The sequence below is a fragment of the Notamacropus eugenii genome, chromosome 3, assembly GCF_028372415.1.
Source record: "Notamacropus eugenii isolate mMacEug1 chromosome 3, mMacEug1.pri_v2, whole genome shotgun sequence".
Classification (NCBI taxonomy): domain Eukaryota; kingdom Metazoa; phylum Chordata; class Mammalia; order Diprotodontia; family Macropodidae; genus Notamacropus; species Notamacropus eugenii.
In genome coordinates, this window is record NC_092874.1 from 53198866 (window position 1) to 53226487 (window position 27622).

A 27622-nucleotide genomic window follows, 5' to 3' on the forward strand; every position below is an offset into this window, starting at 1 on the left:
GACCTGAGTTTAAATATGGCCTCAGATGCTTACTACTTGTGTGACCCTGGGCAAGTCACTTAACCGCAATTACTTTCAAAATAGAACAAAACAAAAAGATAAAACTATGTGTCTCATTCTGAACCTTGAGTTAATCACTTTTCTGTTCACAAGTGAGTTGCAAATTTCATTATCAGTCTTTGAGAATGGTGATTGGTTATTGCATTGATCAGAGTTCTTAAAAAATTCACAGTTCTTTCTTTATACAAGGTAGAGTAACAGTATGAATTATTTTATTGGTTCTAATATCTTTTGTCTGTATACACATCTTCCCAAGATTCTCTGAAACCATTACTTTTATAATTTCTTATGGCACAATAGTGTCCCATTACATTCATATACCAAAATTTATTCATTATGCCCAATTGATGGGAACCTCCTTAATTTCCAGTTCTTTGACACCCCAAGGATTGCTATAAGTATGTTTGTACATATGTATTCCTTTTGTCTTCGGATGGCATGCCAAGTAGTGATAGTATTTCTGGGTCAATGGATCTACACCATTTACTAACTCTTTGAGTTTAGTTCTAAGTTATTTTACATAATGATTGGATCAGTTCAAAGTTCCTTCAACAACACATTAATGTACTTGTTTTTCCAAAGTCTCTACAAAAGTTTTCATTCTACTTTTTGAGTCCAATTTGATGAATTTGAGGTAGCATCTCAGTTTCTTTAATTTGCCTTTCTCTAATTATTAGTAGGTTATAATTTTTCTATGGCTATTAATAGCTTGAATTTCTCTTTTGGAAAACTGCCTATTCATGTCTTTTGATCATTTATCAATTGGGCAATAGTTCTCATATATGTTTGGAAATGATATGAATATCAAAGAAATTTATGTAATTTTTTTTTTACCAACTAATTATTCCCTTTAAAATGTTAGTTATGGGGGGGCAGAGCCAAGATGGCGGAGTAGACAGACGCACATACGCTAGCTCCGATCCCACAGCCCATAAAATATCTGTAAAAAAGATTCTGGAGCAACAAATTCTGGAGCAGCAGAAGCCACAGAACAACGGGGTGGACGAGATTTCTGTTCCAGAGAGCCTGAAAACCTCTCGCAAAAGGTCCGTCGCACTGCGGACCAGAGCTGAGACTTGGCCGCGTGGCGCTGAGAGGAGCAGATCTGAGCAGGCTTCAGGGACAGAATCTCCAGCGGCCTTGCGGGTCCCTCCACCCACAGGTGGCAAGCGCTGGTGAGAGGGTCTCCTTGGTGGGTCGAGGGGGGAGTGTGGTGCCCCCATAACTCAGGCCCCCTCAGGAGGCAGCAGTGGAAGCGGCAGCAGACCAAGGCTCCCCAAGCAGGCAGGAGCCCACATCCATTGTTGAAGGTCTCTGCATAAACCCCATGAGGGAACTGAGCCCGTGAGGCAGCCCTGCCCCCACCTGAGCACCTAAACTTAATCTCACACTGAATAGCAGCCCTGCCCCTGCCCAAAGCCCTGAGGCTGGGGAGCAGCATTTGAATCTCAGACCCCAAGCCCTGGCTGGAAGGATCTGGAGGCAAAGTGGGTGTGAAGAGAATATTCAGAAGTCAAGTCAATGGCTGGGAAAATGCCCAGAAAAGGGAAAAGAAATAAGACAATAGAAGGTTACTTTCTTGGTGAACAGGCATTTCCCCCCTTCCTTTCTGATGAGGAAGAACAATGCTTACCATCAGAGATAGACACAGAAGTCAAGGCTTCTGTATCCCAGCCCACTCAATGGGCTCAGGGCATGGAAGAGCTCAAAAAGGAATTTGAAAATCAAATTAGAGAGGTGGAAGAAAAGCTGGGAAGAGAAATGAGAGACATGCAGTCAAAGCATGAACAGTAGGTCAGCACCCTGCTAAAGGAGACCCAAAAAAATGCTGAAGAAAATAACACCTTGAAAAATAGGCTAACTCAATTGGCAAAAGAGGTTCAAAAAGCTAATGAGGAGAAGAATGCTTTCAAAAACATAATTAGCCAAATGGAAAAGGAGATTCAAAAGCTCACTGAAGAAATTAGTTCTTTCAAAATTAGAATGGAACAGATGGAGTCTAATGACTTTATGAGAAACCAAGAAATCACAAAACAAAACCAAAAGAATGAAAAAATGGAAGATAATGTGAAATATCTCATTGGAAAAACAACTGACCTGGAAAATAGATCCAGGAGAGACAATTTAAAAATTATGGGCCTACCTGAAAGCCATGATCAAAAAAAGAGCCTAGACATCATCTTTCATGAAATTATCAAGGAAAACTGCCCTGAGATTCTAGAACCAGAAGGCAAAATAAGCATTCAAGGAATCCACCGATCACTGCCTGAAAGAGATCCAAAAAGAGAAACTCCTAGGAACATTGTGGCCAAATTCCAGAGTTCCCTGGTCAAGGAGAAAATATTGCAAGCAGCTAGAAAGAAACAATTCAAGTATTGTGGAAATACAATCAGGATAACACAAGATCTAGCAGCTTCTATGTTAAGGGATCGAAGGGTGTGGAATAGGATATTCCAGAAGTCAAAAGAACTAGGACTAAAACCAAGAATCACCTACCCAGCAAAACTGAGTATAATACTTCAGGGGAAAAAATTGGTCTTTCAATGAAATAGAGGACTTTCAAGCATTCTTGATGAAAAGACCAGAGCTGAAAAGAAAAATTTACTTTCAAACACAAGAATGAAGAGAAGCATGAAAAGGTAAACAGCAAAGAGAAGTCGTAAGGGACTTATAAAGTTGAACTGTTTACATTCCTACATGGAAAGACAATATTTGTAACTCTTGAAACTTTTCAGTATCTGGGTACTGGGTGGGATTACACACACACACACACACACACGCACATGCACACGTGCACACACATAGAGACAGAGTGCACAGAGTGAATTGAAGAGGATGGGATCATATCTTAAAAAAGAAATCAAGCAGTAAGAGAGAAATATATGGGAGGAGAAAGGGAGAAATGGAATGGGGCAAATTATCTCTCACAAAAGAGGCAAGCAAAAGACTTATTAGAGGAGGGATAAAGAGGGGAGGTGAGAGAAAAACATGAAGTTTACTCTCATCACATTGCACTAAAGGAAGGAATAAAATGCACACTCATTTTGGTATGAAAGCCTATCTTACAATACAGGAAAGTGGGGGATAAGGGGATAAGCAGGGTGGGGGGGATGAAGGAAGGGAGGGCATGGGGAGGAGGGAGCAATCTGAGGTCGACACTCATGGGAAGGGACAGGATCAAAAGAGAGAATAGAAGTAATTGGGGGCAGGATAGGATGGTGGGAAATATAGTTAGTCTTATACAACATGACTATTATGGAAGTCATTTGCAAAACTACACAGATTTGGCCTATATTGAAGTGCTTGCCTTCCAAAAGGAGGGGGTGGGGAGGGAGGGAGGAAAAGAAGTTGGAACTCAAAGTTTTAGGAAGAACTGTCGAGTACTGTTCTTGCCACTAGGAAATAAGAAATACAGGTAAAGGGGTATAGAAAGGTATTTGGCCCTACAGGACAGAGGAGAGGATGGAGACAAGGGCAGAGAGGGATGATAGAGGAGAGAGCAGATTGGTGATGGGGGCAATTGGAATGCTCGGTGTTCTGAGGTGGGGGGAGGGGACAAGGGGGGAGAAAATTTGGAACCCAAAATTTTGTGTAAATGAATGTTAAAAGTTAAATAAATAAACTAAAAAAATAAAATGTTAGTTATATGCTTTTGTGCAAAACATTTAAAATCTTATTATTCAAAACTATTTCATCATCTCTGATCCTCTCCATCTTTCATTTTGTTTTGATGATTCTTGCTTTATTGTGATCTTGTCTTTCTTGAAATTGCTTGTGAAACCTTGAGATTTGAATTTTCTTTTTTTCACTTTGATTTTGGTCACTTTGTTTTTCTCTTTTGTTAAAAAAAAAATCATTTAGCCAATGGTTTATCTAAGGTATTGGCTCAAAGTTCTTGGTTTCAGGTTTTTTTTTTTCAGTTCGTTTTTTGCTTAAATTCAAAAAGAATTTCTTTGGTTTTCAGAATTTCTATTTTCATGTTTAATTTGTGTATTAACATTTGTTGGTTTCCTAGTTTTTTTAAATTTGTTTTTAATTTTATATCCAGGATCTTCTCTCCCCCTCTTTTTTGGTTGAAGATGTGTTTAGAGATGTAAATTTCTCTTTTGAAACAACTTTGGCTACATTCTCCCAACTTTGATATATTGTATCTTTATTGTAATTGTTTTAAATTACATTATCTAAAATTTCTATGAATTTTCTTTGTTCCACTAATTCTTTTAGATTAAGCTATTTGATCTCCAATTAATTTCCCCCTTATTTAGTGGTCTTTTATTAAATATAATTTTATTGGCTTTTTTGTCAGCAAAGAATGTGTTTAATATTTCTGCTTTTCTATTTTTGTTAGGTTTTTATGCCTTGCTATTTTGCAGTTTTTGTGAGTGTATCCCACACATTTGAGAACTAATTATTACCCTTTATACTTCCACTTAATAATTTCCAGAGTTTTATTATCACTAACTTTTCTAAAAATTTATTCTGGTCTTTAACCTCTTTTAAAAAGATTTATATAGCTCTAAAATTGGCCCATGGAGGTCTCCCACTATTATAGTTTTACTATATCTTCTTGAACCATATTCAGCTTCTCCTTTAAGTATTTAGATTTTATACCATTCAGTTCATATATGTTAATAGTTGTATTAATTCACTGCATATGGAGCCTTTAAGCATAATATGCTTTCCTGTTTATCTCACATAATCAAATTTATTTTTGTTTTTACCTTACCTGAGATCATGATTGCTGTATCTGCCTTTATTTTTTCCTCTTAATTTGAAGCACAATAGATTATGCCCCAATGCTTATTTTTAACTCTGTGTGAATCTTTCTGTCCCAAATGTGTTTCTTGTAAACAACATGGTTTCTGAATCATTCTGCTACCTCTTTCAGTTTTTGGTTAAGTTTCATCCTGTTTTTTAGGTCATTAATGGTATGAAATGTATTTTCTTCTATTTTTCAGTGTTTTTTCTTTATTTTCACCTTTCTTGTTTAATAGAACCTTAGCTTTTGTATCTTTCACTCATATTCAAGAAGTCTGTGGCTTGGGTAAGTTTTTATTCCTTTGTCCTGTTTTTCACCCTCCATTCAAGTTGCTATTCCATAGTTCTCATTTCTTTCCTTAGAGTTCTCACTTATAAAATATTTTTTAAAATCTTGATTATTTTCTGGAGAAATTCTAGTTGAACTCATAACCAAGCCATGTTTTTCTTTGAGCTGTGCTTGTAGATGTGGTGGAATCATTCTCTGTTTGCATAATTGTACCTTGGAGATCCTTTTCTCTTTTTTTTATAGTCCTTGTTTACTCATTTTCTAGTTTCACTTTTGTAATTAAGACTTTGTACTAGATCCAGAAACTGAATACTTCTGAAGAGAGTTTCTGAGTCTTGTTTGCTCTACTGCTTTGCATTTTCTTGTTTTCCATTGCTCTTTTATTCTGCCATTGAGTGCTATGTTTTTCAAAGATCTCAAGTGTAGCTAAATCAAGAGACATGCCAATTTTCAGTGTTCCTTAAGTGATTTGATCTATGGTAAAGACTGATTACCACCTTCCTGATATGAATTTTATAAGCTTCCAACAGTGTTGTATGAGCTGCACAACTGTAGGTTTGCCCCTTGTCGAAGTCATAAGAGATTATTGCTGGTTTCAATCCATGTTGGCTAGTTGGCAGCAATTGTAGGTTTAGAGTAAAGGAGCCAGACAGCTCTCGTTCATTTCAATCTCTGCTTCTTGCCCAGTAGCTAGACCTGGACAGCCACCTTTAGGCCTAGGTCTCCTCAGTCCACACTGGTTCTGAGATCCAGCTTTGGGGCATGAGCAAGAGTGGCCATTTAACTCTTGATCCTGCTTCCTGTACAGTAACAGGACCCTCTGCATTGGATCCAAGATTTCTTCTTGCCCTAGTGCATGGCTACAGGGCCCAGTTGCACATGCAAGCTGGAAGGTTCTGTTCTCAGCCTTCCTGCCCATCCTTTGGCCCCAGTGTTCACAAACTCAGCCTGTCTCTCTAGGCTGCTCAGGCTTGGAAAAATTACCCAATGTGATTTTTCTTTGGTCATAATCACTGCTCTTGACTAGTGCTCCTCTCCTATTTTCGTTGAAGTAGTTGTGGGAGAGGGTTGTATTGTAGAGCTTCTCCCTGTTCTACCATTTTGGCTGGTCTCAGCTGTGCAAAATCTTAACTTCATATTGCTTTTACTTGGTATCCCAGGTCATGATTCTGCAGGAATTCATTCTTTTGTGTTTTCTCACTTTTCCCACCTTTTTAAATACCCTATATTCAAAGAAATTTTTTAGTCCACTTGCAAGGTTTGCTTTATATTTTATTACTATTTTTTTGTTAAAATTTCAGAGGTATGGACAGAATTCTTACCTTTAGGCACTAAGGATCTTATCTTCATGGGAATCCTTACCTTGCTAAGAACTATTATAATATCAGCTTTGGACGAATTTTGCATTATGGTCTTGAAAAGAAATAATATAATTACCAGGTGCAAGTCTATTAAAATGATTCTTCCTTGTAATATTTAACACATACAAAAATGACAATATGAGATTGATAAAATGTTGCATCTAATTCTATGCTGTTATTCCAAGTCACACACATTATGTGGAGACCCGGGATGGTGGTTGTAATGACTTAAGGGCGAATTTGGCTCTAAAACATAATGTTTCTCTATTATGACTCTTAATATCCATTGGAATATTTTTTCAAATACCGTGAGCCATGCCCCAAGTCATTTCCTTTAAATGGAGACTGTGATATTTCCCATTAAATTAAAAATGCACCCAACCCAACAAACACACTTATATTACATTTATAAAATAGACAATGTGTTCCTTGAGAGAAGGAACCACCTTTTGCATTTCTATTGTATTTTGTTAACTTAGTACATAGTAGCTTCTTAATAAATGTGTATCAACTATCAACTCTTTGTCAAAATATTTGAATCTGATCAGTTTTTAGGTTCATTTGGATCACTTTGGTTACTTTGAAAAGAGAAAGAATATATAATAAGGTAAGACTTCATTATTTTACGTGGTGGATACACATATATGTATGTGTATACATATATATATACACATACATGTGTATATTATATGTGTATTTGTCTATCTGTCTATCCATCCATCCCCACCAATTTCTTACTCTAGTGCTCTACTTAGTGCCTCATTATGGTAGAGAGTTAATCCTAGACTTTCAATAGCTGAGTGGACCACAAGGATCAGAAGATTCCATGCAATTATAAATTAGCCATGTATATTTGATGCTGAATGGACTGATGGTCTGTTGCTAGAAGAGCAGGCTAGCTAAGTTTGGAAAGCTTCACCATCCCATGTGGGTGATGATTCCTTTTGGCAACAAACATTTATCAAGACTATTGCAGACACAAATTTCCATATACGTGTTTGTACATACATGTATATATGTGTACATAAAGGAAGGAAAGGAAAAAAAAGCAAATCCATAAGAAGACAAGAGTAAATAGTTTGTTTTATCTTGTGCAATAATTTTAAAATTATTCATCGGAAGCTGCGTATTTTTTAACCATTCAATTGAACAGCAAGGTGGGGTGATGGAAAGACTCCTGGACCCTTCCCTTCCCTTCAGTTTCCTTATCTGTAAAATAGGGATAATAACAATGCCTACCTCACAGGGTTGCTTTTAGGATGAAATGAGATAACATATGTAAGCCGTCTTGTCAGCCTTAAAACAGTGTATAAATGCCAGCTGTTAGAAATGTCTTTAGGATGTGGGACTTTAACCACACTCAATATGTTCTTATCACATTTTCACTATTGACATGGTGCTTCATCTGGGAAGTCTTTGTATTTTCTATGACATTTGATGCAATTTCATCAGCGATGGAGTGTTACAAAATGTCAGTTCCAAGTTCCACGAAAGACAGAACTTTACAGGCTTAATATTCTTAACGTAAAAGTTCCGAAGAGTAGGAGACATTAAATTGTGTTATATTCAGCACATATCTAAGACCTGGTATTGTTATTGGTTTCCTTAAGTAGCTGTTTTAGGATGATTCAGATGAGGTAGATGAAGTTAGAAGTGAGGCACACGATGCCCTTGATAGCCCCATCCTCGCAATTGCTTATGGTCACCAGGAAGCTGTGCGACTATGGACAAATAACTTAAACTCTCTGTTCCTCAGTTTTCTTACTTGCAAAATCAATCCTGAAAGGTCATTCCTTCCATTTTTAAATATGTGAGCCTAGTTAGAAGGTCCTCCTGGTCTGAAGAAATCATTCAACCACTAATACTTTTATTTATTAAGTATTTATTAAGTAATACTTTATTAAGTATCTTTTCATGGTGCACGACACACGGACCAAAATGAAACTATCCCTAACTTTAAGAAGTTTACATTTTGAATTATGTGTTCCAAGAGCCAGGGTTTATTATCTGAATGATGGAGATGATATATGCAGCATAAGAATAATAACATAAGTGTAACTGTAGGTCATACACGTTGTGTAAAAATTCATCATGTATGATAAAGGAAGCTTGGAAAGAGTGAATGGAGATTGATGGAATGGAGATTCCCTTCCTGGATGTCCAAGTAGCAGGAAGACCTGCCATCAGCGGGGGTACCCTCCCTCCTTACCCTCCCCACAATCTCTTCCTCTCCTGGGCTGTCCAAGACCCATCAGGATTAGTTGGCTGTTGACATGGCTTGGATGACATGGGAGTTACCACCTCTATTCTTTCTGGTAAGATGGAAGGCTCTGAGACCTTACCATTTGCCCTCCCTCTAAACCCTATAGATCCCCATTACTCTTATCTAACCTATTGACCTAGCCTAAAGATTGTTGGTCCTTGACATTCGCCCCAGCACTGCACTCTTAGGATTTCCAGATTCTTTTGCCTATCCCAAAGCAGACTTTCTTTTGAGTGTTATCTCCACGTATTGTTTGTTATAAAGTAAGCGATCAATAAATACTTCTTCATGTATTTATGTATTTACCCATACAGTGCAGGGATGAGACAGCACCTTGAGGATCTGTATGCAAAGATGTGGGTTCTAGAGCTTCCTCCATTCCCATCCCCACTGATGTTACCCCAGATTTCTACATGTAGTGAACGGTTACCAGCAAGGAACTGGCTACTTGGTTCAATTTAGTCTCCTACTGATACCTGAACTGAGCATTTTCTGAGTCCTTTTAGTAAAAATATCCTCCTAATGTAAGGCACAAAGAGACCTAGAATGTATTCCATGTGTAATTTGAGGACAGAAAAGATAGTCCAAAGTAAGGATTTTTAGACAATGTTCACAACATAGTTCAAGAAAGGTCCCCATGGGCAGCTGAGAAGTAGGTATGGATCATTTTCTCTTAGGCACAAGATGACTCAGGTTAAAGTAGAAATGAGTTTGTCTGTAGCTTGTATGTCAAGAGAACTAGAGATTCCCAGCCCACATTCATATTCAAGACCTTCAGGACCTTCTGAGCATGAAATCAATAAAGGTCTTTCTTTATTCTGGCTATCTGAGGAGTTAGTTTGGAAAATGATTAGTTAGTTAGAAAGAGAATACCTAATTTCATAGTGATTGTACTTGGGAGGACAGAAGACCAATCATGCTGTGTTGGTGACAAACCTGGGACTTCAGTGACTCACTGTGTAAATGGAGCTGAGAGCTGTGTGTTATTTGATGCCACTTACTGACTTTATGATGGCACAGGCTTCAGAACCCAAGGGAGCTAGGCGGTACAGTGGATAGAACACTGGCGTTGGGGTAAGGAAGGCTTGCGTTCAAATCCAGTCTTAGATATTTACTAGCTGTGTGGCTCTGGGCAAATCACTTAACTTCTGCCTCAGCTTCCTCAACTGTAAAAGGGGGATATTAATAAAACCTAACTCCTACAGCTGTTATGAAGATCAAATGAGACAATATCTATAAAGTACTTAGCAAGTGGTCCTTAATAAATGCTTTTCCCCTCCCCTAAACGAGGGAAGCAGAATAGTTCTGTGGAAAGAACACTGGTTCTGGAATCAAAAGGCCTAGGTTCAAACCCTGCCTCTGACACCAAATCTGTAGTGGTTTGCCATTGCCTTCTCCAGCGTGTCCCCATTTTACAGATGAGGAACTGAGGTAAATAGGGGCTGAGTGACTTGCCAAGGGTCATACAACTAGTAAGTGTCTGGGGCCAAATTGGAACTCAGGTCTTCCTGACTACAGGCCTGGTACTCCATCTGATGTGCCCTTATCTTTAAAATGAAGGGATGGATTAGATGACCTTTCTGTTCTAAATTTGGGATTCTAAATGTGGCTGAAAAACACCTTGGGGGTTTCCAGGACTTCACAGAACCCAGCAAAGACTCTCCAAGTCCAGTCTTACTTAACTGAAGTGGAAGCAGGGCCTTGGGATTTTGAGGCAAATCACCAGGAGAGGTGATTCAGAAGCTATCCCTGGCTGCGTCCTCTATTTTAAGACCTTTTCTTCAGTTTTCAAGAAAGGCTGAACTTGCTGCAGATATACACTTAGGCAGTGAGTCAGTTGATAACTGAGGAGAGAAGCATATGCTCCTCCTTAATAAAAGGGCTATTTGTTTGTATAATGGAGCCTAGTATTGTGGACAGCTTTGTAGGCCTGACAGGGCACAGCTAGGCATGAACTACAGGGATCTAAGAATTGAAGTTTTACTTCCTAAGTATGCTTCTCCTTCAAGCTTGTCCATTTTGGAGATTGAGGGGAAAAAATCCAGTTTAGGCCCATCCTGCATTTCGTTAGTATAAACATGTAATAAGTTGTCTGCTATTATGTACATTTGAATAATGCTTCCTTCTCCACAGCCTCCTGCTAAACCCAGCCTGGCTGGTCCCCTGAGGCACACTTATAGCTGTTTTCAAATTGTGTAGATTCTAACATCCTCTTCTTAAGAAACTGTGGTTTTATAAAGAAGGGTAAAAATAGGAATTTTATTCTTTAGTGACACTTTCCTCACACAAGCCAATAGGGATAGTGACATTGGACACAACAGAAAAAGAAATGCATTTCTAGCTAATAAAAATAGCATCTAAGCAAAGCCCTAAAGAATAATGCAAACATCTCAAATGTTTAGGAGTCGAAAATAAATTTGTATAAGATTTCTCCCATGAGAATTTCACTAACGTGCAGTGTACTTGAAAATGGTGACCTCCTTTGATGGCCATGGTTTATACAGCTGACACTCATCCCAAATAAGAGGCAAACAACTTTGACTACTGAGTTGTGCTTTTCTCGACAGAGAGCTGACATTTGTCACCAGGTTTCACTGGGGGAGATTTGGTATTTGAAGTTAATGAATTCAATTCTATTAGACTAAACTTTTAAAAATTCCTACTGAATACAAAGCACCATCCCTGTCTTCAAGACTCTGGGATGTAATGGGAAGGTAGTTATACTGGGCAAATCTGAGGCAATTTAAGGAGGGAGGATGCCATAACAGCTGGGAGCATGTGAGTCAGAAAAGGATTCACAGAGGAGCTGAGTCTTGACAGTGCATTATGGAGGGAGGTGAAGATGAGAAAAGAGTGGATTCCAAACAAAGGATGGAGTCTGTGAAAAATGCACTGTGGTTAGGGGTAGAACATCAGATGTGGGGGAGGAAGGAGTCCATTTTGACTGTTATGAAGAGTGCTTCAGTGATACTGAAGCAGACTAGAAAGGTAGGTGGCAGGTTATTGAAAGCCTGAAATGCCATACTGATGTGCATGTCACAGACAGATTTCTTGTAGTTTATGTGTTGGACCAGAGCGTTGCTGAGACTCCTTCATACTCTCTCTGAATTTGTAGATTATCCTAAAGTCATCAGGGAGCTAATAATAATTATTAATCTGGGGAGTGATGTGGTCAGACCTGTACCTTAGCATGATAATTTGACAACTGAGCAGGATCTATATTTGAGAAAGGGAGAGGACTAAAGGGGGGAAGGCCAAAAAAGAAGGTATGCCAAGAATTGGGGTGAGAGGGGATGAGGGCCTGAACTAGGAAGATATACAAAGAAAAGGATATGGGTTTGAGCATATTATGGAGGTAGAACAGGCAAAACTTTTGAGCTGATTGGATTTGGGGAGAGAGGAAGAGAGAAGAGACAAGCCTGATTCTAGACTTGGGAACCTGGGGGCCTTAGAGGAAAAAGTACCACCACCCCCCCCCCCCCAAACAAGTAAGGCCATTAGGACAAAAGAGGCTTTTCTCGTGAAGCATAATGAGCTCTGTTTTGGAATTGTTGAATTGGAGATGCTTATGGGTTGTTCAGGTCTGCTAATTAGTTGTTAAGTGGTATTGTAACTCAGGAGATGTTAAGACTGGAGATAAAGGTTTGGGAGTTATATACATAGAACATATGGGAATTGCTAACCTATCATGGGAAAGAGGGAGAGATAGAGAAAGAGAGTGAGGCATGGAGAGATAGAGAAAGAGAGTGAGGCATAGAAAGATAGAGAAAAAGAGAGAGGAGAGAAAGGAGGAGGAGAAAGAGGAGAGAGAGAAAAGGAGCGATGAGAAGAGGGTCCAGAAGAGAGCTATGGGAGATACTCACTCTCTTGTGCAGAAGATGGATGTTGGTACAGTTAAAAGAAGGAGAAGGAAACAATTCTTATAGACAGAGGATAATTGAATGGGACTCAATTTGCTTATCTATAAAATGGGATTTCACAGATTGACATGAGGATCAAATGAGATATTTTATGGGAAGGACTTTATAATCGGTATTATATAAATATTATTTATGATTATTTTCTACTGTAGTCTGTCAATTTAATTCAGTGACATTTTATAGTCCCAACAAGTTGTTTGGATTGTCTGATTGTTACGAATTACCCTGGTGCGTATTTTTTTTAAAATTATGAATCTGACTCCTTGCATCAAAGTGTATCAAGTTCAGGGATATTCTCATTAAACAAAACAAAAACCCAAACAAAAGAAAACCTGCCTATCTTTCCACTTGCTATTGATTTCAGCCTCTATCATGGAGCACAGCAATGAGCTTCAACTTGGAATTGGGTCTACCTTGGCTTGTGTAACAGTCATTTAGACAGGGCTCAGACTGGCTTGCAATCTCAGCCGGTATATGCTAACCATGAATAAATGAATATCAAGCTTATTCCTGATCTATTTGTATAGGAAAGAAAATTTTTCTAGAATTAAGGAAAAAGCAGGTTAGAAAGTCTGAGGGTTTAGAAATATGTTTTGGAAAGGAATTGAACATGCCAAAAGCTGAAGCTGAGTGTTACCAGAGCATTTATCTCCACAGGTTGAAGCACCCATTATTTACAAAATTGTAGGGTTTGGGCTGTTTTGCCAGCACCGTGATCCACCCGACTGCCTAGAGAACTTGTAAGTGCTTTATAATGATGGTGGCTTGCAGAGCAAATTATATTTATTTAAAGGTACAAAAATCCTCCCCCAACTAAATTCCTTTTGGAGATTTTTGTACTGATGCTTAAAAAGTTTTGGTTAATAATGACTAGATACTAGATACAACTTTAAAAAATACATTCAGGGGAAAAACACATTTAATATAGTGATTAGATAGTTGAAGCAATTAATTGGGTTAAAAATAAACTACGTTCCACCGGTAAAATTGTCCAAATATCTCTTTAAAGAAAACAGAACCACAGGATTTTGCCTGTCTGAAAAATTCAATTAAAGTACCCATCATGATTTTATATTTACAGAATTCAATTTATTCCTCATTTTAGCCTCAAAACTCCTATGGAAATCAATGAACCACCAAGGTTCTTGGTCCTAAGAAAAATGATACCCTTAAGGCCATGAAGAAAGGCCAGCTGAATCAGTGGGATTCTGAATCAAAGACCAATTATAGGAGTGATATCAATGGTTTGCTGGTCACGTTTTGCATTGGAGATCTACAGTATTTCATTGTCAGCATCACTGAAAGTGTTTTTTTAGAGTATCTAATGAAATACAAAACATTACTCTAGTGATCATGGACTTGGCAGTATATGGATTAGAGATGGCTTCTGTGTTGAAGCAACTTGCCTTTGGATCTACTTTGTCTTTCATTTAAAAAATTTTTTTTCAGTCGTGTCCTTCCATTCCCATCTTTTGTTCACATTTCTTATCCAAGCCAGTCATTCTTAATTCAGAATTTGCTCCACAGTATATATTAGGTATATCCATAGTTATTTCATGTTGCTTTTTCCAATAGAATGTGTACTCAATTTCAGGGCCTTTCTTTGTAGACCTAAGGCTTAGCACTGTGACTGCCACACACTAGGTGCTTCATAAATACTTGCTTCTTTCCTGCTTTGTCTACATTATCCAGCGGTACAAATCAACAGCATCCTAGAGAAGTTGGATTTTTAGAAGAAGGAAAAAAAACCCAGCCATGGTTGTTAAGGCAATCAAGAAACACACATTTATGAAGTACCTAGTGTGTGTCAGACTCTGTGCTAAACATTTCTCATTTGATCCTTAGACCAACCTTAGGAGGTAGGTGCTGGGTAAGAAACTTGTCCATTTCCAGGAAGATTCCACCTCAGACTATGGTGCTGATTTTTTGGGCTCATTGAAAAAGATCTGGGAAATGGATCTGAGGTATCTGTAGGAGCAGAAGGGTCTCTTTATCATTAATGTTTTTGCTCCAGAAGCAGTGCTGAGTAGGAGAGTGCTGGACCTGGAGTCAGGAAGACCTGCTTCTATCTCATATTCTATCTCAGATACTAGCTGGGTAACCCTGAGAGAGTTAACTTCTCTAGGATTCAATTCTCTTATCTGTAAATACCCATTTCACAGATTATTGTGATGATCAACTGAGACACCTTATGGAAAGGACTTTACAATAAGTACTACGTAAATGTTACTTCACATTCTTACTATAGTTTGTTAATTTAATTCAGTGACACTTAGAGTTTCAATAATTTGTCTGAATGATCTGATGGTTAGGTCTCATCCTGGTCTGCATTTTCTTTTTAAATGTACAATCCTATTCCCATCAGACATCATTACCCCCCAGTCCCATGAGGCAGGATCAAAGTTGATCAATGAGAGACAGCAACCTAGAGGAGCTGAAACAAATATTATTTCACTGAACTATCATACTGTTACTTTATTACCACATGCAGAGTAAGATAATATCCACTTAAAGAAACTGAATCACACACATGGTAGCAGCAGTGCTAATTTAGGTGGCCCTTTGAAGTTTGCAAAGAATTTTACGTGTGATCTCATTTTATTCTCACTATAAGGTAGGCTATTTTCATCCCCACTTTACAGATGAGGAAACTAAGGCAGACAGAGGTTAATTAACTTGTCCAAGGTTATGCTGCTAAAAAGTGTGTCAGAAACAGGATTTAAACTCTGGTTTTCCTGACCCCTAGAATCAGTGCTCCATCCACTGTGTCACTTAGCCACCTCTGAGGCAGACAGTGACAGGATTTAGAGAGATAGAACCTGTATTTGAGGACTGACTCTATTACTTACTTGCTGCCTAACTGTGGGCGAGTTAATTTGCCTTCCTAGGTCTCTGTTCTTTCTTCTCTAAAAATAAGGAAGTTAAATCGAAAAATCTCTAAACTTACTTCAAGCTCTGAATCTAACACTGTCTCCTCATCAGGATATAGTGTCCTGAGTAATATATGTTACCTGAGTGCTTTTTTTTTCTAGGTTCCTTATACCGAATGGAATGAACTCACCAGTGCCAAGATGTCTGGTGCTCATGGCTCATTGTTCATGGGTGCTATGAAGTTTGGGCTTTGTGGTCAGATGGTAAATAATGTGTCATCTATATGGTATCAGAAATGAATGGATGCTGTTATGATGTGCTATCATATCACATCATTAAACTTTTCTATAGATGCTCAAATATTCTATAAATCTAGAATTTCACTGAGGTAGGCTCCAATAAGGCAGGCTACAACCCCTTGACACCAATCTATCTCTTTTGATTCTTATGCACGTTCTCCCACAAATTTTTCCTCCTCCCTCCACTGGGTGAGCTTTCTTATTTTCTCTTGACATCTCAGGGATATCAGTGGAACATGATTACCCAGGGAAATATTAGTGGCATCTCTGATGCTTACAAACTGTTTGAAATTGAAGAAGTCACTTGACCTTATCTGTAAAATGATGAGGTCAGACTTGATGAGACCCCTTCTAGTTTCAAATTTATCACCCTATGGTCTTCTGGAAGATGTATCAGAAATGGAGGACAGCTAGGTGGTTTAGTGGATAGAGCACCAGTGCAGGAGTCAGGAGGACCTGAGTTCAAATCTCACCTCAGACACTTGACACTCACCAGCTGTGTGACCTTGGGCAAGTCACTTAACCTCAATTGCCTCATCCTGGGTCATTTCCAGTCATCCTGATGAGTATCTGGTCACTGGATTCAGATGGCTCTGGAGGAGAAGTGAGGCTGGTGACCTGCATAGCCCTCCCTCACTCAAAACAAAGTCAAGTGCAAGTCATGTCATCATTTCTCTAGTGGCATGGCCTTTTTTGGCAACAAAGGACTAACACAGGATCAGAAATGGACAGAAACCATATTATAGTGCTGTAATGTATTTATCATTGCTTGATTTTCAGTTGGTACTGTCAAATTCTCATTTCTTTTTCAAATTTTACGAAATTGTTTCCCTCTTCTCCCCTCTATTTTTTGAAATTTTCAGAGAGTAGTTCTTAGGAAAGGACCTGGAGATGTCATACTCTTTTTTTTTTGAAAGGTACAAAAATTAGTGTGGGATAGGTATGTTGATAGTAACAGAGAAACTCTCACTGTAGTGAAGCTGCATTGGATATTTTTGTGTTCATTTTGAAGCCTTCTTGTGTATTTAAGAAATGATGAATGTCTCGATTTTCATGTATTTTTATTGAACATTATCAAAACATTGTTCAGTTGTAAGACCAGCTGTGTATGTGTATGTATATGTATATTTTCTTGACAGATGCAGGTTTGTTTTTGTCTCTGTGGGTCTGTTACTGTTGTCTGAAAAATGAAAATCTCTTCTACTTGGCATTTCCCCAAAAGATGGTTGGGGAGACTTTCTTCTGTTCCTCATGGGAGGGATATTAAAAGGTATCTTGACTAATTACTACCTATTCTTTCATTTTACGTTTTTACTTTTAGAATCTAGCAAAAGTTGGGTATTTAGTTATATTTTCAGGTGACACACAATAGGATTGGGATATTTATAGCTGGATTCCATAACTACTGAAGCCCTGAAATAGTATGATTGAACATTAATCTGCAGATTACTGCCAATGATTTGTCATTTTCTAATTGGGTTCTTGAGATCTAAGGGTAGTAGGATGTCATTTATTTCCCCTTTAATTCATGATGCCCTGGGGATTAACTTCTAATTGTTAGTCATCAGTAAGGCTGGCAAATCAAGGAGAGGATTTCTCTTCCAGTCAGTGGCAAATCATCATTTAGGCTTCTTATCATCTATTTCTGGAGAAGGAAATGGCAAACCACTCCAGTATCTTTGCCAAGAAAACCCCAAATGAGGTCATAAAGAGTTGGACATGACAGAAATGACTGATCAATTATTTAGAAAACAGAGAGAGAGAGACAGACAGAGAGAGAGAGAGAGAGAGAGAGAGAGAGAGAGAGAGAGAGAGAGAGAGAGATGGATGGGGCTATAGATAGATTCCATAAGACCTTTCATCAGCAAAAATTTCCGTATAGAGAAATCAGTGCATGGCTTATATAGACTTATGGTCTATAGACAGAGTCCTGGACATGGGAGTCAGGAAGACCTAAGTTTGAATCCTGTCTTAGGCCTCTACTAGTTACACGACCGTGATCAAACTACTTAGCCTCTCTCAGTTTCACTTTCCTCATCTGTAAAATGGGAACAGTAATAGCACTGACCTCTTAAAGTTGTGGTTAGGATCAAAAGATGTAAAAAATTCAAAATGCTTGGTATTCCTTAAAGTGATGATGCTAGTTTATTGTTATCAGTTCAGTTATTGCTTCCTTTCCTATCTGTCTAAAAAGGACACCCATTTGGGAAAACAAAACAAAACATTTTATACATGTCCCCTTGGCTGAAACCAGAGCACGGTAGAGTCAGATCCTGCTCTCCACTACCCCTTTTTAGTAGCAAACCTTGCACATAGCCAATAATCTCCTTGATTGTAATAAAAGGCCAAGTATTTCTCATGAGGAAAAATGATTACTTAGCTTCAACAGAAAATGGTATTTCCAGTAAAAATTCAGTCTGTCAGCACTTTCTCTCTATGGCAGCCACCATAATGGGCATGTAACAAAGTAGAGTTTCCACAGAGGTCATTGATTTTGGATTCTGATGCTCCCAGCCCTTCATTTAGGCCTGGGAGTCAAAAGGGCACTTTCCTATCAATTTCTGTATCTAATGGGAAAAATGTACTTTATTGAAGGTATGCCAACATGAGGGTAACCTCTCCTTTGATTAATTCACATAATGAAAATATCCAGACACAATAGTAATAGGTAGATACAGGCTTTTGTCTGTAATAGAAAAATGGAAACATCTTCCCTCAAGTCATTCCTTGTTTAGTCTAATCATTCCCAGTTCGTTCAATTGATGTTTATGTGTTCTGGCCTCAAGGTCTTTCAATATTGTGACCATCGTCCTCTGGACATTCTTCAGCCCTGTAAGAGGATCCAGGAATAATATTTCTTTCTATTATTTTAGAATGTGAAATATATACCAATTTTTACTAAGTGAATTATACATTATATATTTAAATTTTATATATAAACATATATATATAATAAACAGTAATAGATAGTCATAAAGGGGTCACTTAAATTTTTTTATGTCCCCAGGGCCTGGCCCATGGAATTGTACATATTAAACATTTAATAATTTTTCTTAAACTGAATTTTCTAAATTGATTGAATGATAGTGATGGCTGCGACTGAATTTATTTTATATCCTGTTTTGAAACTGGCCCATGAATTTAGGATTTAGAATTTAGGATTTAGAATTTAGGCCCATGTTTTCAAACTTGGAGGTACCTGAGCTAATCCATCATGACAACTTTTGGGAAACTTAGAAATTTCCACAGAACTGGGGTGTGTGTGGATAGTTAAGTGATACTTAGAGCAGTAGGCCTTTATGGGGATGTTTTAGCTAACACAAGACAAGGGAGACACAACTCAAGGAGCAGTGAAGGATGAGCAAAGGAGGAGGGCAAAAGCTCACAGCAGGGCCATGTTGTCACTCAAATGTAGTCCAGAGGGATCAGAATATATAGAATTTAGGCTTTGCCTGAGATGATCTTCAGGATGAAAAGGAGAAAGAAAGGGAAAGGTGATCCACAAGAGATACCCTCAGGCCCTGACATTCTGTTTATGCAAAGCACTTGTGCCTTCCTTGGGTTTAGGCTACTTGGAACTATTCCATATAACAGCGTCAATCAGCAAGACAGAAAAGAGCTAAGCACTTGTAGGGAATGTTAGGGTCTCATTTAAGTATACCTTTGTCACAAGATTAAATGGATGGGTGGGTGGGAATTTCTAGCAAGGAAGACTCCTGATATTGGGAGTGGGGTGCTTCCGCAGAAGGGTCGGGGTGGGAGGGAGGAAGTAAAAAGAAGGGCATATCTCCAGAAAGCAGTCAGGTTATTGGAGAAAGTTCAGTGTACCAAAGACAGAGGTCTGTTTTTTCTCTCTAGAACCACAAATATATTAATTCAAATTACAATGAAAAAAATGGAATGATAGCTTTTTGTTTTTACATAACTTTGATTTCCCAAATATATCTCTCCCCTGTCACTACTCAGAATAATCATCTCTTGTAACAAAGAGTACAAGTTTTAATAGATTAAAACTGTACCAAGATTTTTGAAATATCCTGTATCAAAGAAAAAGAAAATGAGTAGTTCTGCAGAACCAGCCAATGGATTATCCGTGTTCCATGGTATAGGCAACATTTCATAGCCATAGCCCTAATCTTTGTGAAGAAGGTGGTAGAAGGATGGGGCAGAAGTTTTGCATTTCTTCTTCAGGGTCAAGATTCATTGTAATTATACAACATATAATGCAATATTGAAAATAGTGCCAACTTGGACAAGAAGCATTTTTTCTTGCTATATTTAACTTGCTGTATTTTTATGTGATGTCTATACTGGCATTATGTATAGATGACATCACAGGAATTCTACCTTTTCTTTCCTTAGGAACAAATACTTAAAAGTTTACTCATTTTAAAGGCTGGTCTCTGGATTTCAGTTAGAGCAAAATAAATTTCTGGTGTTAATTTAACTATACGATCTTTAACTTTGTGAAAATATTCATTATCTCTTTCTGATAAATTTTTTTTATAGCCCTATCGTATCATAATTGGCATAGTGGACAGAATGCTATACCTGGAGTCAAGAAGACTAATCTTGATTAGTTCAAATCTGGACTCAGATGTTAGCTGTGTGATCCTGGGCAAGTCACTTACCCCTGTTTGTCTCAGTTTCTCATCTGTAAAATGAGCTGGTGAACCACTCCAGCATCTTTGCTAAGAAAACTCCAAACGAGGCCATGAAGGGTTGGACACTCCTGAAATAACTGAACAACAACACATCATAAGTGTATCAAAATATGACAAATTTTAAGATGCAGCAGAAATTTGTCAAAAGTTCCTGAATATTGGAAATTTGAGTATGGGTTATTTTTAGCACACACAATGCTTTTATATGATCACTTATGAGATAATGAAAAATATGTGTTGATGGCTTAAACTTCCATTTGAGGTTGAGATGACATTCCTGATAATGCTTTCTCTCTGTGTGGGTTTTCCTGAAAAGCTTGAAATATGACTAGTTATCTTTTTCATACTATATATATTTAAAGACTGTCCTTGGGTCAAACTGTGAACTACTTCTAAGGTCCCAGAGACAGTTATCCTTGAAGATGCTGCCCATACTCTGAAGAATATATGCAGGGGACAGACAGCTTTGCCAAGTTTGGGTCAAGTTATAGATTGGTAAGGAACCAGTTTACATCATACATTAGCTTATACCAGGCAAAACTAAGCAATTTATCTTAAAGTGAAGCAATGAGGGGCCTGAAAGATATACCTGAAACACACTGCATCCTGAAAAACAGGAAACAACTTAATTCAAGTCACATCACTAAGGCAGTTACTGCCTAGATTAAACATTTTGTCTCTTGATTTTATAGATCTATACTGACTGTCAACATCCAAGACTGCTGAGCTCTAGCTCCTTATCTTATCGTTGTCTTGTTGCTGGACAACTCACCTTGGCAGTGACCTACCTCTGCAGTTCCCAATTTGGCTGTGATCTTCATGCTATTTTCAGATTTCTCTCCTCTTTTTCCTTGTCTGCTCATCTTAACCTCTGCTTCCTTGGTTTCACGTTTAGTTTGAATTGGCTTGGGCTCTCATGTTTGACTGTTTCTGCCTCCCCTTGGCCAAACTTCTCGAGCAAAAACAATTGGTAAACTTGGTTTCTCTTCAGTTTGGGCAATGACTTTAGCTGTCAGCACCACTTGATCATCTGGGCTTAGTTAATAACACAGAGAGTGGATTCAATTTAGTCTGCTTCTGGTTGCTATATTCTGATCTCTATGGTGGCCTTCTTCTCTTGTTTCCCACCAGATGGACTCCATGGAGTCTTCTATCTGATGAATCCCCAATACCTCTTTCTAGAATGACCACTTGGTGAATCCTTAAGTCTTTTTTCTCTTCAAGCTGTCAGATCTGCGATTGTTATTTTTTTGAACGCAAATACTTCTGATTTCTACCTTCACTACTCTTTTCCCCTCTTTCTCTCCATTGCCAGCCTGTCTGCCTTAGTTATTTCCTTTTGGTTTTCTATGCTACTTGAACTCATCATAGGGAAGGAGGTCCAGTGAGAGTATTCTACTATCCCTGTTGTACACAAAACAATTTGATTTCAGTTCTGCTTGATCGACTCTGACAATCAACAATTATTATGTTCCTACTATTATGCAAGGCATAATGACAATAGTCTTCCCTGGCAGTTGTTTTCTGATTTTATTTGACATCTGTGTTCTTGTCCAAGCATACTGAACATAGTAAATAGCATCATAAATCAAAAAGAATTTTATTTTTTTATAAGGATTTTTGAATGAAGGCTTCGGGTAATACCTTGGATTGGTTTGTCACTGTTGAGAAAAGGTGTGTCACTTGACTTGATTTAAGCTGCCACCACGATGTGGATGACCCGTAATTCAACATTTCTTGTCAAGAACTTTCAGACCGGCTTAATGGTGATGCAATTGCAGGGTCTTGGCACTGGTGGTTGTGTTGGCTGGTGGTCACAAGCAGCTAATTAGCAGCCCAGGGTTGGATCAACTGGTCACAGAGACAGCTCCATGGAAGAGATGCTCTGGGATGGAAAAATATTACTATCTGCTAATATCTCTATACTGCTTCAGATCTAGGTCTGGGATAGGTCATTAGGTGCCAAACCCTGTCTGGAAGACACAAAATAAATCGATGAACATTTATTATGTGCCTACTCTATACCTGATACTAATGGAGGAGACATTAGACCACATATAATTCAGGGTACAAGAACAGTTCCAGCTGTAGGAGTTAGGAAAAAACTTTATGTAGAAGGTGGTACTTTAGCTGAATCTTGAAGGAAAGAAGGGCTTTTGAGAGGGGGAGGTGAGGATAGAGTATATTCTAGGCAAAGGGTAACTTCAGGTACAGAAATAGAAGGTCACCTAGCATCATGAAATCCTTAAGGGGAAATGTATGATTCTATAACTGTCCTCATTCACATACCCAAAGAATCCTGCTTCTACAGGGCCTGGAAGTCTTTCCTTCACAATGTGCAGGTACAAGTAGTTGTCTGGACCAGAGCTTCAGGCACTGGCATTATTGTAATATCTCTCCTTACAAGATAGCAGGGTTGAAAATTATCGCTCCTTAAAATTTTATTTATGATTACCTATCCTTGAAGTGCCTGCTTCAAGTCAAACTAAAAATCAACTCTCTATGACAAATCACAAATAAATTTTTTTTTAATTTTCATTTTTAACACAGTTTATAACAGATAAAACAATTCAAACTTTTGGTCAGGTGATACTTCTTTTTAAAGTATTTACAATATGGACCACAAAAGATTTTTTTTAAACATTAACCAACTGAGACACAAATAATATTTATGCTGCTAACTTCACAAGCTCTTGACCTAATTGTCTCCACAGTATTACTAAGAATTAAAGGACCCTAACTTATAGTTGTTGATCTAAAGTCCTATAGCTTAATTTTAAGCTTAACCTCGAATGTTCCCCTACCAATAATCTATAATTGAATAGATCTGGTATTAAGCTTACAAACCTTTTGACTATAGGAAATTGACAGGAAGAGTAGGGACATTTCAGGGATACAATATCTCCCTAACTTCATGTCAATTCCAGGCAGGATTAGATTGTCCACTTGCATTCAGTCAGGCTTAAAGTCTGCCAGGTGTCAGTGGGGAAGTTGAGTCAGGAGAATCCTACCTCAGCCCAGGCTGAATGGCTGCTCTCCCACCCTTCCCATGAGATCACCTTTTGCAGTTCATACCAGCATCTCACCAGCTTACTGTCATCATGGATTGGAAGCTCAGATTGCCTTTCTTTCTACCCATACCTGGAGTTAAACTCAGACGAACAGTCACTTAATATTTCCAAAGCATCTAAAAATGGAAAGTTCCAATAACCAGGTTTCAAATATGATTATAATTTCACTGTGGCTAAGGAACATCTTTTGAGGCAAGTCTTAAGTGGCTTATATGCCTTTCTATACATGTTCTAGTTCCTGATTAAATAGCAATCATAAAATCAAATTTACCATTAAAACCTTAACTTTTCCATCAATGCCAATTTTTACCCAAGGTTACCTTCATCTAGGAAATTTAGACTGAAATTCTTTCCCCCAAACTAAAGATGTCATTGATTTATTCTCAGTGATTAATTCACTCAATTGTTTTAATACTAATTGCTTTTACCTCAATTTGTAACATGTCCAATTTTTCTCCCCATCACTCCCCTCTCCCTGCTTCCTAATAACCTGCATTCTGATTACTCCTTCCCTCAATGTACCCTCCCTTCTATCACACCCCACCTTCCCTTATCCCCATCTTCTCTCTTTTCTTGTAGGGCAAGATCAATTTCTATACCCTATTCCCTGTATTTCTTATTTCCTGATTATATGCAATAAAAATTCTCAACATTCATTGCTAATACTTTGAATTCCAACTTCTCTCCCTCCTCCCCTCCCTCCCCAGACCCACTGAGAAAGGAAGCAATTCAATACAGACTAAACATGTGTTCTTTTGCAAAAGACTTCCATAATAATCATGTTGTGTAATACTAATTATATTGCCCTCTGTCCTACTCTATCTCCCTTATTTTTTCCCCCACAGTTGACCTTGTCCCTTCTCAACAGTGTTTATTTCTAATGACTCCCTTCTCCCATTTGCCCTCCCTTCTAACATTCCCCTTACCCCACTTGTCACCTCCTCTCCTACTTTCCTATGGTGTGATATAAAATTTCATATCAAATTTGGTGAGCATGTTATTCCCTCCTTCGGCCACATGTGGAGAGAGTAGTTTCATTTTTCCCCTCTCCCCTTCTCCCTTTTCTCCTCCATTGAATATGATTTTTCTTATCTCTTATATAAGTTATAGCCTGCCCCATTCCATTTCTCCCTTTCCTTTCCTGGTATTTTCCTCCTTCACCCCTTAATTTTTATTTTATTTTATTTTATTTTATTTTTTGTATGTGGATATCATCTCTTCTGATATAGCACATCCTATACTTTCTATCTATGTATGTGTGTGTGTGTGTGTATACAATCTCTCCATCTACCCAAATACTGAGAAAAGATTCGAGTTACAAATATTTTCTTTCCATGTAGTAATGTAAACAGTTCAGCTTTAGAGAGTCTTTTATGATTTTTCTTTCCTGTTTACCTTTTCATGATTCTCTTGATTCTTGTTTTGGAAAGTCAAATTTTTCTATACAGATCTGGTCTTTTCCTCAATATGAATGATTGAAAGCTGTCTATATTATTGAATGACCATTTATTCCCTTGAAAAATTATACTCAGATTCGTCAGGTAGGTGATTCTTGGTTTCAATCCCAATTCCTTTGACCTCTGAAATATCCCATTCCAAGCCCTTTAATCCCTTAATGTTGAAGCTGCCAGATTCTGTGTTATCCTAATTGTACTTCCACAGTACTCAAATTGTTTCTTTCTAGCTGCTTGCAGTATTTTCTCCTTGATCTGGGAACTCTGAAATTTGGCCACAATATTCACAGGAGTTTCTCTTTTCCACTCTCTTTTAGGAGGTGATCGGTGAATTCTTTCAATATTTATTTTGCCCTCTGATTCTAGAAGATCAGGGCAGTTTTCCTTGATAATTTCATGGAAGATAATGTCTAGGCTCTTTTTTTGATCATGGCTTTCAGGTAGTCCTATAATTTTTAAATTGTTTCTCCTGGATCTATTTTCCAGGTCAGTTGTTTTTCCAATGCAATGTTTCACATTATCTTCTATTTTTTCAAATTTTTGGTTTTGTTTAGTAACTGCTTGGTTTAACTCATAGTCATTCATTTCCCTGAACTCAGTTCTCTCTCTCAGTTCTCTCTTTTTCTCTTTTTTTATTTTGTTCACTGAGCTTTTGAACTTTCTCCTCCATTTGGCTAATTCTGCTTTTTAAAACCTCCTTCTTCTCATTGGCTTTTTGGATCTCTTTTTCCAATTGAATTAGCCTCTTTTGAAAGCTGTTATTTTCCTCAGCATTTTTTGATTCTCTTTTAGTAAGCTGCTAACTTGTTTTTTAAGGTCTTCTATTGTCAGAGCCCAGTTTAAGTTCCCTTTGGAGACCCTTGAGGCAGAGGCCTTGACTTCCTCTGACAGTATGTCTTGTTCTTCCTCATCTGAAAGGATGGGGGGGAGACACCTATTCCACAAGAAAGTAGCCTTCTATGATCTTATTTTTTTCCCTTTTTTGGGCATTTTCCCAACCAGTTATTTGACTTCTGAGTTTCCTCTCCACAACCACCTCACCTCCAGTTCTGCCAAGCCAGCACTTGGGGCTGAGATTCAGATGAGCTGCTCCAAAGCCTCAGGGGTTTTAGATGGGGAGCGGGGGTGGGGCAGGGCTGCTATTCAGTGTGAGATTAAGATCAGCTGCTCAGGTGGGGGCAGGGCCACCACACAGGGTTCAGCTTTCTCAGGGGGTTTAAGATGAGACCTTCAACAATGGATGTGGGCTACTGCATGCTTTGGGAGCCTTGTCTGCTGCTGCATCTACTACTGCCTCCTGAGGAGGCCCAAGTTATGGGGACACCCTGCTACCTTCTCAGCCAGCCAAAAAGACCCTCTCACTGACCTTTGGTGCCTGTGGGTTGAGGGATCTGCGCTGCCACTGGAGATTCTGTCCCTGAAGCCTGCTCGGATCTGCTCCTTTCGATGCCGCCCGTTGGTCTTTCAGGGCTCTCTGGGATAGAAATCTCCACTCCATTGTTCTGTGGCTTTTGCTGTTCTAGAATTTGTTGAGAGTTCTTCTTTACAGGTATTTTATGGGCTGTGGGATAAGAGCTAGCATATGTGGGTCTTTCTACTCTGCCATCTTGGCCATAAATATTTTTTTCAGAAAAATAAAACAAATTTATAAGGCAAATGGTTTCTGAGAAAGTACAGAACATTGTACTGACACCAAAGCACATTTCAAGGCTCAAAAGTCATCTTTAACTTTCAATTCTGGAATGAACAGTGCATTTCAGCTTTGTTTCAATTACAGTGCAGTGACAGATTGGCTATGAAATTCCCATAACATCCCTCCCTTTCAAGGCACCAAAATTGTTGATGAATGAGTAGAACATGGAAAACCACAAAGTTGAGCAGTCAATTTTAGAGCTTGCCAGCAATTGGAATATCAATGATTTTAATTAATATTTATTGCACTTCATTGCAATTATTAGCCTGCAGATCCATTATTCAGATAAGTATATATTTATTGAAGAATAAAATATTAAGTAGCTAAAAATGGCAAATTATATTTATAACGAAGACAGTTTTCTTCAGTTACATGCCAAAGGATGGCAAGATAATTAAGTTCCAAAAGGAATCAAAATGAATTAAGTTGCCCTCTGTGGTGCTCACTCTCTCCTTCACATTGCTTTTTGATAAGGAGCTGCTAACATTTTTCTTAGACAGATAAGAATTCAAAGTCTGGTTCAGCTGTTTCTTACAGCACTGGGCCAAAGCAATAGTACACCTTAATAAAGTGGAGTTCTCACATCAAAGCACCTAGCACCAATATCTTTTCTGACATTTACTGTGCTCTAAACGCTGTGATCAAAATGACTTTTAGTTGCTATCATTACTATTATTCACCCACAAATTCACAACAAGGAGTAACTTTCCTTCCAACAGTCCTTGAAAATTTTCTTGCTCTTAAATCCTATCTCTTCACTTTCTCAAATGTTTTTCTCCTGTACTTATGTTTTTTCCCTTGAGGAACGAATTTGATGTTCTTGGGAAAATGTGGAGAAGAAAGATTTTTCTACAGTGTGGTTTAGGATTAGGAAAGTACTGGAAATACACAGTAAATCAGCTTTCATGGGCTTTCTACA